Here is an 11018-nt window from a genome sequence, read left to right as displayed (position 1 = left end):
TCCGGTTAGTGGAGGCCAGGGATTCTGCTATCTTAAAAGGGGTGGGGCTTGGGGAGCGAGGGCCCACCTGAGCCTCAACTTCGATGGTGAGATCAAATGCGTCAGGAGGTTCAGGGATTTCCAGGGGCAGGTCTGGGTTTAGTATCTCTGGGTTTAACCTCTCCGAGGCCAGCCCCAGGTTAGGGTTCCTGAAGGGGATGGTAGCTTTGGGCTCAGGGCTTCGGTTGCTGTAGAGGGGGTGTCCCCTCTCTGAATGGCGGTAAACGGGAGGGGGGCTCTGATCCCTGAGAGAACGGGCTCCTCCCGCCCTCCCCAGAGAGAAGTAGCCACTTTCACGATTCCTTTCTTCTTTTAACCCTAAAAAAGAAAAACACTCCATCACATGGTATACTAAACACTGTAATTATTGTTACATTCCAAGGAGTTCTAAGGACGTCCACAACACAGTTCTACAAGATACTTCCACACTACTATCAATAAGTCCCACCTCAACCTGAACACAGGTACCTGACAACATCATCATGTAAATAACACCTATGGCTGTAATAGTATACATGTGGTTAAGTGCAGTCCTCACCTGAGTGTCTGCCAATCCTGCCCCTGCTGTTGTTGTCCTCCTCCATCCATGCTTTGGGGTTGGTTCGGTGGGGTGGTGGGTCCAGGTGGGTCATGGTGAGATGGGTTGAGCGGTGCCGGAGAGGCAGGTAGTCGTCCTCTGCACTGATGGAGCCACTGAGATCAGCGTAGACACTCTGGTCCCGACAGCTGGAAGAGGAGATAGTGTGAAGAGGAGATGGTGAAATAATGGTGGAGAGAGGGAGAGAATGAGGGAGTGAGAAAGTATACAGTTGAAGTCGGAAGTTTACATGCACTTAGGTTGGAGTCATTAAAACTCATTTTTCAACCATTCCACTAATGTCTTGTTAACAAACTATAGTTTTGGCAAGTCGGTTAGGACATCTACTTTGTGCATGACTGTCACAACTTCCGCCGAAGTCGGTCCCTCTCCTTGTTCGGGCGGTGTTCAGCGGTCGACATCACCGACCTTCTAGCCATCACTGATAAAATGTTCCATTTTCCATTGGTTTTGTCTTGTCTTCCTTCACACCTGGTTCCAATCCCATCAATTACATGTTGTGTATTTAACCCTCTGTTTCCCCTCATGTCCTTGTCGGAGATTGTTTTGTTTGTATGTGATGTGCATTTTAGTGTTGGTGTGCGACGGGTTTTGTACCCATATTGTTATTTTGTACATTTTGGTTGTTTTGGAGTTTGGTCAGAATTTATTAAACAACTCCGTTAATAGCAAGTTCGTTGTCCTGTGCCTGACTTCCCTGCCACCAATATGCACCCCTTACAGAATCTCCAACCACCTATGGAGTCAGCAGGAGAAGGTACCCCGGCCATGAAGGTGGAGGAGCACGTCCAGGAGCATGCGGTAATGCTTTACCATCTGGGCGCCGCCATGGATCGTGTTGTCCAGACAATGGACCGCTGGGAGAGACAGGGAGTTCTTCCAGTGCCTCCACCAGCACAACCAGAGTCTATCCTGAGCGCCCCTTTCCCGCATGAACCCAGTGGGATCCGTCTCTCCTTGCCACAGGAGTAAGACGGGAGTGCTGCCTACTGCCAGGGTTTCCTCTTCCAACTAAACCTCTATCTGTCCACGGTCCACCCAGCACCATCGGACCGTGAGAGGGGGTCCGCCCTCACCTCGTGCCTCACCGGGAAAGCCCTGGAGCGGGCCAACGCCATGTGGACAAGGGAGAGATGCGCCGTTGGACCATTTTGAGGAGTTGGCCGATCACCCGCCGTTTCCAGGCAGTCTTCAACCACCCGCCCAAGGGGTAGAGGCGGGTGAGCGCCTCTACCATCTGAGGTAGGAGACGAGGAGCGCCCAGGAGTTTGCCCTGGAGTTTAGGACCCTGGCTGCCGGCGCGGGATGGAATAACAGGGCCCTGATCGACCACTACTTCTGCAGTCTGCTCGAGGACGTCCGTCGGGAGCTGGCTTGCAGAGACACCACCCTCACTTTCGACCAGCTGGTGGACCTGTCCATCCGGCTGGCCAACCTGCTGGCTACTCGCGGACGTCCGGGTTGGTTCCTCTAGGAATCGAGGCAGCAGGCAGGGCGCTCTGGCGTCACCCCAGGTGAGCTGGCACCATTCTCACCCAGAGTCCTCTGTTGCACATATGTTTGTGTCTGTCTCTTTTCCTGAGTTTTCCCCGCATTCCCAGCATAAGGCGCTCATAGATTCAGGCGTGGCTGGGAATTTCATTGATAGAGCGTTAGCTCAGAGTTTTATTTTTTTGGGGGGATGCACACAGGGAGATTGGCGGAGTCAGGTTATAGACCTGAGCCAACTCCCCATGCTTACCGTGGGGAGAGAGTGTCTAGTCAGGCACCAGGTTACGCGGTACTGCGGCGTGTGTCTCCAGTGCGCTCTCATAGCCCGGTGCGCTCTCTGCAAGCTCCCCGCAGTTGCTATGCTAGAGTTGGCATTCAGCCAGGAGGGTTTGTGCAGGCACAGCGCTCCTGGTCTGCGGTGTGTCTCTTCGGTCAGGGTTATCCTGCGACAGCTCTACGCACGGTATCCCCAGTTCGCCATTAGAACCCAGTGCGGCCTGTTCCAGCTTCCCGCCGGGCTAAGGTGGGGGCATGCAGCCAAAAGGAGAGGTGCACGTGGTAAGCACCATATCTCCAGTGCTCCCCCACAGCCCGGTTCGACCTGTGCCTGCGCTCGGGAGGTGCCGGACTAAAGTGGGCATTCAGCCTGGAGGAGTGGTGCCAAGGCAACGCACCAGATCTCCAGTGCTCCCCCACAGCCCGGTTCATCCTGTGCCTCCTCTAAGGACCAGGTCTCCTGTATGTCTCCCCAGCCTGGTGGGCTCTGTGGCAGCCCCACGCACCATGATGTCTATACGTCTCCTCCCATCAGTGAGGGTCCCCAGTCCGGAGCCTCCAGCGACGTTCTCCAGTTCGGAGCCTCCAGCGACGGTCCCCGGTCCGGGGCCCGCTACGAGGGTCCCCAGTCCGGGGTTGGCAAAGGCCAGAGGTGGAGCGGGGGTCTACGTCCTGCACCAGAGCCGCCACCACGGATAGATGCCCACCCAGACCCTCCCCTATAGGTTCAGGTTTTGCGGCCAGAGTCCGCACCTTGGGGTACTGTCACGCCCTGAACTTGAGAGCTTTTTAGGTCTCTATTTTGGGTTTTGTCAGGGTGTGATTTGGGTGGGCATTCTGTGTTCTATTTTCTATGTTTTTGTATTTCTTTGTTTTGGCCGGGTATGGTTCTCAATCAGGGACAGCTGTCTATCGTTGTTTCTGATTGGGAACCATACTTACGTAGCCCTTTTCCCTCCTTTCTGTGTGGGAAGTTGTCTTTGTTTGTGGCACTATAGCCCTTAAGCTTCACGGTTGTTTTGTATGGTTTATTGTTTTGTTGCCGTCATTTTAAATAAAAGAAAAATGTACGCTCCCCACGCTGCGCTTTGGTCTACTTCCAACGACATCCGTGACACGCGTTCTGTCTCCTAGAGATGAATGTACTTTGGTGCGAAAAGTGCAAATCAATCCCAGAACAACAGCAAAGGACCTTGTGAAGATGCTGGAGGAAATGGGTACAAAAGTATCTATATCCACAGTAAAAACGAGTCCTATATCGACATAACCTGAAAGGCCACTCAGCAAGGAAGAAACCACTGCTTCAAAACCGCCATAAAAAAAAGCCAGACGATGGTTTGTAACTGCACATGGGGAAAAATAACGTACTTTTTGGAGAAATGTCCTCTGGTCTGATGAAACAAAAATAGAACTGTTTGGCCATAATGACCATCGTTATGTTTGGAGGAAAAAAGGGGAGGCTTGCAAGCTGAAGAACACCATCCCAACCGTGAAGCACAGGGGTGGCAGCATCATGTTGTGGGGATGCTTTGCTACAGGAGGGACTGCACTTCACAAAATAGATGGCATCATGAGGCAGGAAAATTATGTGGATATATTGAAGCAATATCTCAAGACATCAGTCAGGAAGTTAAAGCTTGGTCGCAAATGGGCCTTCCAAATGAACAATGACTCCAAGCATATCTCCAAAGTTGTGGCAAAATGGCTTAAGGACAACAAAGTCAAGGTATTGGAGTGGCCAACACAAAGCCCTGACTTCAATCCTATAAATATTTCTGGGAAGAACTGAAAAAGCGTGTGCGAGCAAGGAGGCCAACAAACCTGAATCAGTTACACCAGCTCTGTCAGGAGGAATGGGCCAAAATTCACCCAACTTATTGTGTGAAGCTTGTGGAAGGCTACCCGAAACGTTTGACCCAAGTTAAACAATTTAAAGGCAATGCTATCAAATACTAATTGAGTATATGTACACTTCTGACCCACTGGGAATGTGATGAAAGAAATAAAAGCTGAAATAAATCATTCTCTCTACTATTATTCTGACATTTCACATTTTTTAAATAAAGTGGTGATCCTAACTGACCTAAGACAGGGAATATTTTACTAGGATTAAATGTCAGGAATTGTGAAAACCGGAGTTTAAATGGATTTGGCTAAGGTGTATGTAAACTTCAGAATTCAACTGTATATATTGTCCCTCTAGAATCGCAATATGAGGCTCATTGACTACTTGGTTTACAAAGCATGCTCAATGAGTTTCTCGTTTGAAGTTCTTTGTACCTAGTTCGTAAATTAAATTTCCCCCCTGCAAAATACCTAAATATAAAGCCCAATGAAATGCCAAGTCTCCAAAGATATCTCAACACAAGTGCATAGAGTAAACAAACATTATTTTGTACTAAACATTTCTCCTTAGTGGAGCTTCTATCTCAGACACACACTAGAGCCAATAGATTCTGAAGAGAACCTGTCAGTGCTGTTGTCGTCGTCTCCGTCACAGATGTAGAGGTCACAGTCAGGGCTCAGGATGCACAAGGAGCTCTCCTCGTAACCCAGCTGATCTCCGCTGACATCACAGACGCTGCTCACCACTGACAGGCCATAAGAGTTCTCCTGATAGGTCATCAAGAACACACAGACCAATCATAACATACGGCAAACAAAAACAGAACATCAGCCAATGGGGCTACAGATGACTTAATGTACTGAAGTGTAATACCATGTTAACTAGCACTTTCTGCAATTGTCAATAATTCTGGTTAAACAAAATGAAATTCAATGTCCATTTTCACAAAAAACAAATAGCAGACACTGACAAATTCTGTTTGTACTATGAGAGAAAAGCAAACACTGACAAGATAAGACAGTGAGCAGCCATAGAAACTAAACGTTTTGTTGGAACTAGCACAATTTATCTCACTTGGCCTACAAAGCCTCATTCATTTACAGATACATATTAACAATGAACACAGGTTTAACACAGTCATCGTTATCGAACGCAACACCTCCAAGTCTCTCTTTATAGCTCCATGCCCAAATTGGGAAGTTCATGAATAGTGTCTCCCCTCTGTCTCACTCCTCTGTTCCTCAAGACGTTCCTCTCATACTCACACATTCTGTCTGTCGCTCGATTAGAGTTACACCGTTGTAACTCTACCTAGATTGTAGTTCTCCTCATTATTATTTCATAGCAGTTTTTTTCTTGACATATACAACCCTCCTGGATTGTCTTAAAATACATATTCTAATCTTCAGTTTGACTTTAATTAATGGCAATATAAACAACAACTTTATAATATCATAGTTCTAGGTAGGTAAACAAAAGGTATTGCAATGTAATACAGAAATGAAAAACAATGAGATAAGATCTGACTTCCACAAAACAAGGAGAGTGCTCTGCTACCAATAAACAGTTGTGTCCTCATAAAGTAATGTGCCTTTGCAATGACATACTATGTGTAGATGTGGGCCGACCGGTGAATTCTGTAACCTGCCTTCATGTATAATGTTACCAGTGATTCCCAAAAGGGCAGTAAATGATCTCCCATCATTAATTTGTAATGGGAGAATTCTCTTCACCGCCCTCCTCATATCTTTTCCCTCATACGTTCCTCCTTATTCACTACACACAACACAGGGTCATACCTCACCAACGTCTGTTACTGAGCACTTTGTAGTGAATTCAGCACTGGGTGTTACTGGTTAAATGGAGTAGCTTCCCCTTCCGAAACGAAAAAGTCTGCTAGCCAAAGTTTAAGTAGACTCAAAGTCAACATTACCACTCAGCCATCTCCCTTACTTCCTCTTGTGTATTGATCCTTGACTGTCTGACCTCAATGTCTATCTGACCCTTTCCCTGACCCCATATCTTACCTTCACCTGTCTGTATAGGCCCAGATAATCACTCACCACTCTTCTAATCCCCTCTCCCTCTGTCTTGGCACTGGTATCCCTCTCCACTGCCTGTGGTGCTGGTGGAGGTACAGTGGCTTGCCCGGGCTCCTTCTCCACTGTGAGGCTCAGCTGTGGTGCTGGTAGAGGTACAGTGGCTTGCCCTGGCTCCTTCTCCACTGTGAGGCTCTGCTGTGGTGTTTCGGCTGTACCCGTGCCTGTACTCGTGCCCGAGTGCAAGTGTTTCTGGCGCAGGCAGTCATGGCAGCGGGAGGAGTCGAAGATGTTGGGCTGGAACTTGGGACAGATAAGGTCATCGCCAGAGAGGGGCATGGCGAGTCCAGAGGTGGCAGGCGCTCACTCATCGCACACCTCGGAGAATACTGAGGAACAACACAGGCTGTAAAGGCAGATAAAACCAAACACAGTATTTAATGAGCCTAAAACACCACAAAGTAGAAAAAGTGGTTGTGGTAAAACAGTAGTACCAGTAGTACTTCAGGGAAAATTGTGGATTTAAAAAAAAAAATACAGTAGTCCATGAGGAGAAAAAAACAGCTAAAATCCTTTCAACATTTATATGTACACAGTGTAAGACATTGATGGGATATTATTACAGCGTAGTTGTTATAGGACGATGTAGCAGAGCTGGAAGAAATGCTGTAGCATATTTAATCCACAAGGGTCATTATTTCATGGTTAGTGCGATAAAACGGAACAGTTAAGCTAAGTGAAAACTAATTACACAAGAGGGTATAGTGAAACACAATACAGAAAGGAAGATGATAGAACTCTTTCCAGCATATCATTAATATCATTACTAAACGTCACCGAGAGCACTTGGTAACATCCCAATTTAAAAACATTTCAGCAATAAAAATCTAAATACAAAGTCAAAGTATTGAATAATTAATTTCTAGATTTCTTAATGTGTATTATTTTTCATTGAATTATTCTCTTCTGAATTTGAGAGGAAGAGGTTTTCAACGATACCTGACAGAAGAGTCCTCAGCCGTCAGTTAAACTGAGAATATGCCATTTAGAGAAAGATACTATACTGTCCATCAGACCCCTGGCACATGCCTCTTCCTCTGCTCACAACCCCCCTGAGGCTCTTACTCTTACATGGATCCGATTGGCTGTTCAGACAATGGATGAAACTGATGCACTTCTGACTGCCATGTTGGCTCTGCTTAACATTACCGAGAACCTATCAGTCTGCCAGACCTAGAACCAATATGGAGTCAATTGCATGACAGTTACTCTATTGAAGGTTGTATTAGATATCATGAGCTTTAGAAAGCAAAATGAACTGCTTGTGACAGATGGCACGCGTTAGCTCAGGTTAGTGTAAATAAATAAACACTGCTAAGGTATGAGATTAGCATACACTAAGATCCTTGACTATACCACATTTCTTGAAATCTAAACAAATGAGGGCATGGGGTACTATAATGTCTAGAAATACACACGTAAAGATCTCTTCTCTGATGCTCGGAAAAGGATGTTGACTGAGGAGTCAGGTTTCCAAGTGATTCGTATATATCCTTTTCTTTTAATCAAACTTTGAGCATATACACATTGGATGAATACAACATACCAAAGCAGTTAGCATATAAACAAACATGTAGAAAGGAGAGAGCCTAACAAAGGAAACAGACAGGTCGTGTCCAATTGGTTAAACAAAACAGTGTTTGAAACGGACACTCTGGATCGATCAGACATTGGCTTTCAATGAGAATGAATATGTGCAGTTTGTGTATTTGTTTGCTCTGTAGACTTTCCCAACTGGGACCATGGAAACTCTAAATGTCCATCATGGCTGCTTAGGATCCTGATCAAACAAAGAGGCCAGACAGACCCTTACACTGCAAATCTATTTTTTCATAACTCTCAGTCCTTGTGATGTACCCTCTTCCCAGTCAGTCTGCGTCTTTGCTTCTTGCTGGTCCTCCCAACTCTGTTCTTTTCAATTCTGCCCTTCTTGTCTGTGGAACATGGCTTCTTGTCTGTTGGCCGGCCTCGTCCTTTGCCTTCCTGTTTCCCCTTCCTGCTTCCCTTCCGCTGCGTCTGGTGAGCGTGGAGCGAGGCGTTCAGTGAGCAGATTCTGCAGAGAGGGAGGAGGGGGGGATAATAACGTGTGACAATAACTTGCCACCACAGTGCTCATATTGTTATATAGGCATCATATTAGACTGAATTAGCTGTCAGAACTGAATACAGAATGACAATAGAACAGGAATTGGGGGCTCATTACTATTCCTTAGCAGAGTGTATAACCCTGTATAACAGTTGTTGAAGAATAATGAAATTTGCATAAATTATTACCCATTTTTTAAATCCTCCAGTGAATTTGACCATTATCAATAACACAAGGAAAGAGTACAAGTGATTTTCATTAAATGTGAGTGAGGATAAACACAACTTACTTTTTATTGAGGATCGGATTCCCAGATTTCTTTGGCATAGCACTCATTTTCTCCTGCTCCTCCACCTCCTCCTCCTCCTCCTCAGTAACCTTCAAAAGAAAATGTACAGTTTGAATACCTTTCAGAAAAACAATTTCAAAACATAAGAACATGGGATGTGGAAATCAGCAACAAATGCTTTACCTGATTGGTTTCTGGCGCAAAGAGGCTGGCCCCCGTGAGGTCAAGGTCACTGATGGTTGTTACGGTAACAGTATGGTTGGGGTGATCGTACTGTACAGACTCGGTTGTGCCCGTTATTACATCCTCCAATTCATCTTCTTCATCATCATCATCCTCATCTGTGGACAGTTAACCATAACAATAAGAGTAAGTGAAATGGATTCACACTACATGTTAACTTCTGGGTAAACCTGAAAACACAGATAAGGGCAAGTGAAGGCAGCCAACAATATTCTGTCAAGCCTAGCTGACATATTTAGTTATTTTGCTCAAACTCACCGAGAGCCTCTTTTCTTTCCTGCAGCAACTTCAAATACTCCTTGTGTCTCTGGATTTAAAGAGTAAATATGATTTGTGCACCCTTCTGTCCACATTGTTAGTATTCCCTTCATCAAAAACTCTACTAAAGTGACAAGTTTTACACACCATGTCTATTTAATTAACACTTGGGTTTTAATCTTGTGCTTTTTCTCTTAGCCGGTGTTTACCTCTTCTTTGACTCTCTTCTGCTCCTCTTTATCTTGGTCTGGATTTCCACCACTGCTGCTTTCCTCCTCTCCACCTTTCTCTTGTGGAATCCTGTCAGATACTCCCTGCAGGAGATACGATAAGTCAAACAGATGAGTACATTCATGACAAGTCACTTGTGGTCAATTTATTGCATTCACCAATACTTAACTACTGACAGGATTAATGAGAACTTGGCAAACCAATTAGAGGTGCACTAAACACATTTCTCAAACACAGAGAGGCAGGAGGATGTGGCTTGTGATTCTCTATCAACAATGATGGCATATCATACAAGCTGACCATGTAAATGAGACCTACCTAGCAATCTAGCTAGTTTAGCCAGAGATGCTCTATAGTTAGCTAACGTTAGCTTGCTATGCGTTGAGGGACTCCTGTGCTGTTTACAATGTGCCAAACTCACTGTCGCTCGTTATCGTTGAACATGACCACACTTTTCTCTCTTTTCTTAAATTTCTCATGCTTCCCCTTTTCCTTTTTGTTCCAGTTCTTCATGTTTTTCATTTTGATAACACGTGAGCTTGTTTTTCAGCTGGCGATTTGCTTCAAAAGTTCCTGCTTTGTGTGCATCATACAATGTGGTCTGACTGGGACAACCTCCCAAGCACTTTGGTTCTTTGAAATTGTGGCCATTCTCGCCAATGTCCAGTTCTAGAAGAGTAATTTTAAAAAGTACATTGAAATTAAATGTTATTCAGAAATAAGTAAAATAACATTGCCATGCCTACATTAAACATTGATAAGTGTAAGTGTACGATAAGATAAGTGATAAGATAAGTGTACGACTAATATTGCCAACATATTTATGAACAATTTGTTGAAAATGCACAAAGCAATTGGCCGTTATCAAAAATGTAGCTCAATTGAAACCAAAGCCTACGAGGATGGAATAATGTTTGGTGGACACTGCCTACCCCAGAGCAGTGTGACCAACCCAAATTTGATAATGTATTAGCTGTTCGAGTTTCAAATAGAGACCACATTCCACTCTGAACATGACACCGGGTAGTCAAATACTGGGAGCCACAGTCTGCTAGGACATTCCTACGGATTAATAAAGAGAGCGAGTCTGGAGACACAATAGTTATTTCTACTGTGGGGAGTGGCTGTAAGACACCACTATTCAGCCCAAGTCAAAGAAAATATTTCAGCAAATGGAGATACTTATTTTCCACCATAATTTGCAAATAAATTCATTAAAAATCCTACAATGTGATTTTCTGGATGTTGTTTTCTCATTTTGTCTGTCATAGTTGAAGTGTACCTATGATGACAATTACAGGCCTCTCATCTTTTTAAGTGGGTGAACTTGCACAATTGGTGGCTGACTAAATATTTTTTGCCCCACTGTACATCATGAGTTCAATAAGGCCAGGGACTGAGGAAGAGAGCCGAGGGGCAGAGAGAAAGAACCAGAAACTAGCCAAGAAAGTAGGAATAGAGACTAGTATAGTAAAGTGTGGGTGGTCTTCTTCCCCCGCCTTCAGGTGGATAAACAGTACCAGTGTAGTTTTGTTGACCAGCCCAGTCGCTAGCTCCAGTGA

General features: G+C 45.1%; 1 pseudogene; it reads right to left on the bottom strand.

Moving 5' to 3' along the window:
- Positions 1 to 7827: 7827 nt before the first annotated feature.
- LOC112226172 lies at positions 7828 to 10098 on the bottom strand (annotated as a pseudogene).
- Positions 10099 to 11018: the final 920 nt, after the last annotated feature.

This window comes from Oncorhynchus tshawytscha, linkage group LG27 (genome assembly GCF_018296145.1).
Source record: "Oncorhynchus tshawytscha isolate Ot180627B linkage group LG27, Otsh_v2.0, whole genome shotgun sequence".
Lineage (NCBI taxonomy): Eukaryota > Metazoa > Chordata > Actinopteri > Salmoniformes > Salmonidae > Oncorhynchus > Oncorhynchus tshawytscha.
The sequence above is the reverse complement of the archived record's forward strand: the minus strand, read 5'-3'. Positions and strand labels throughout refer to the sequence as shown.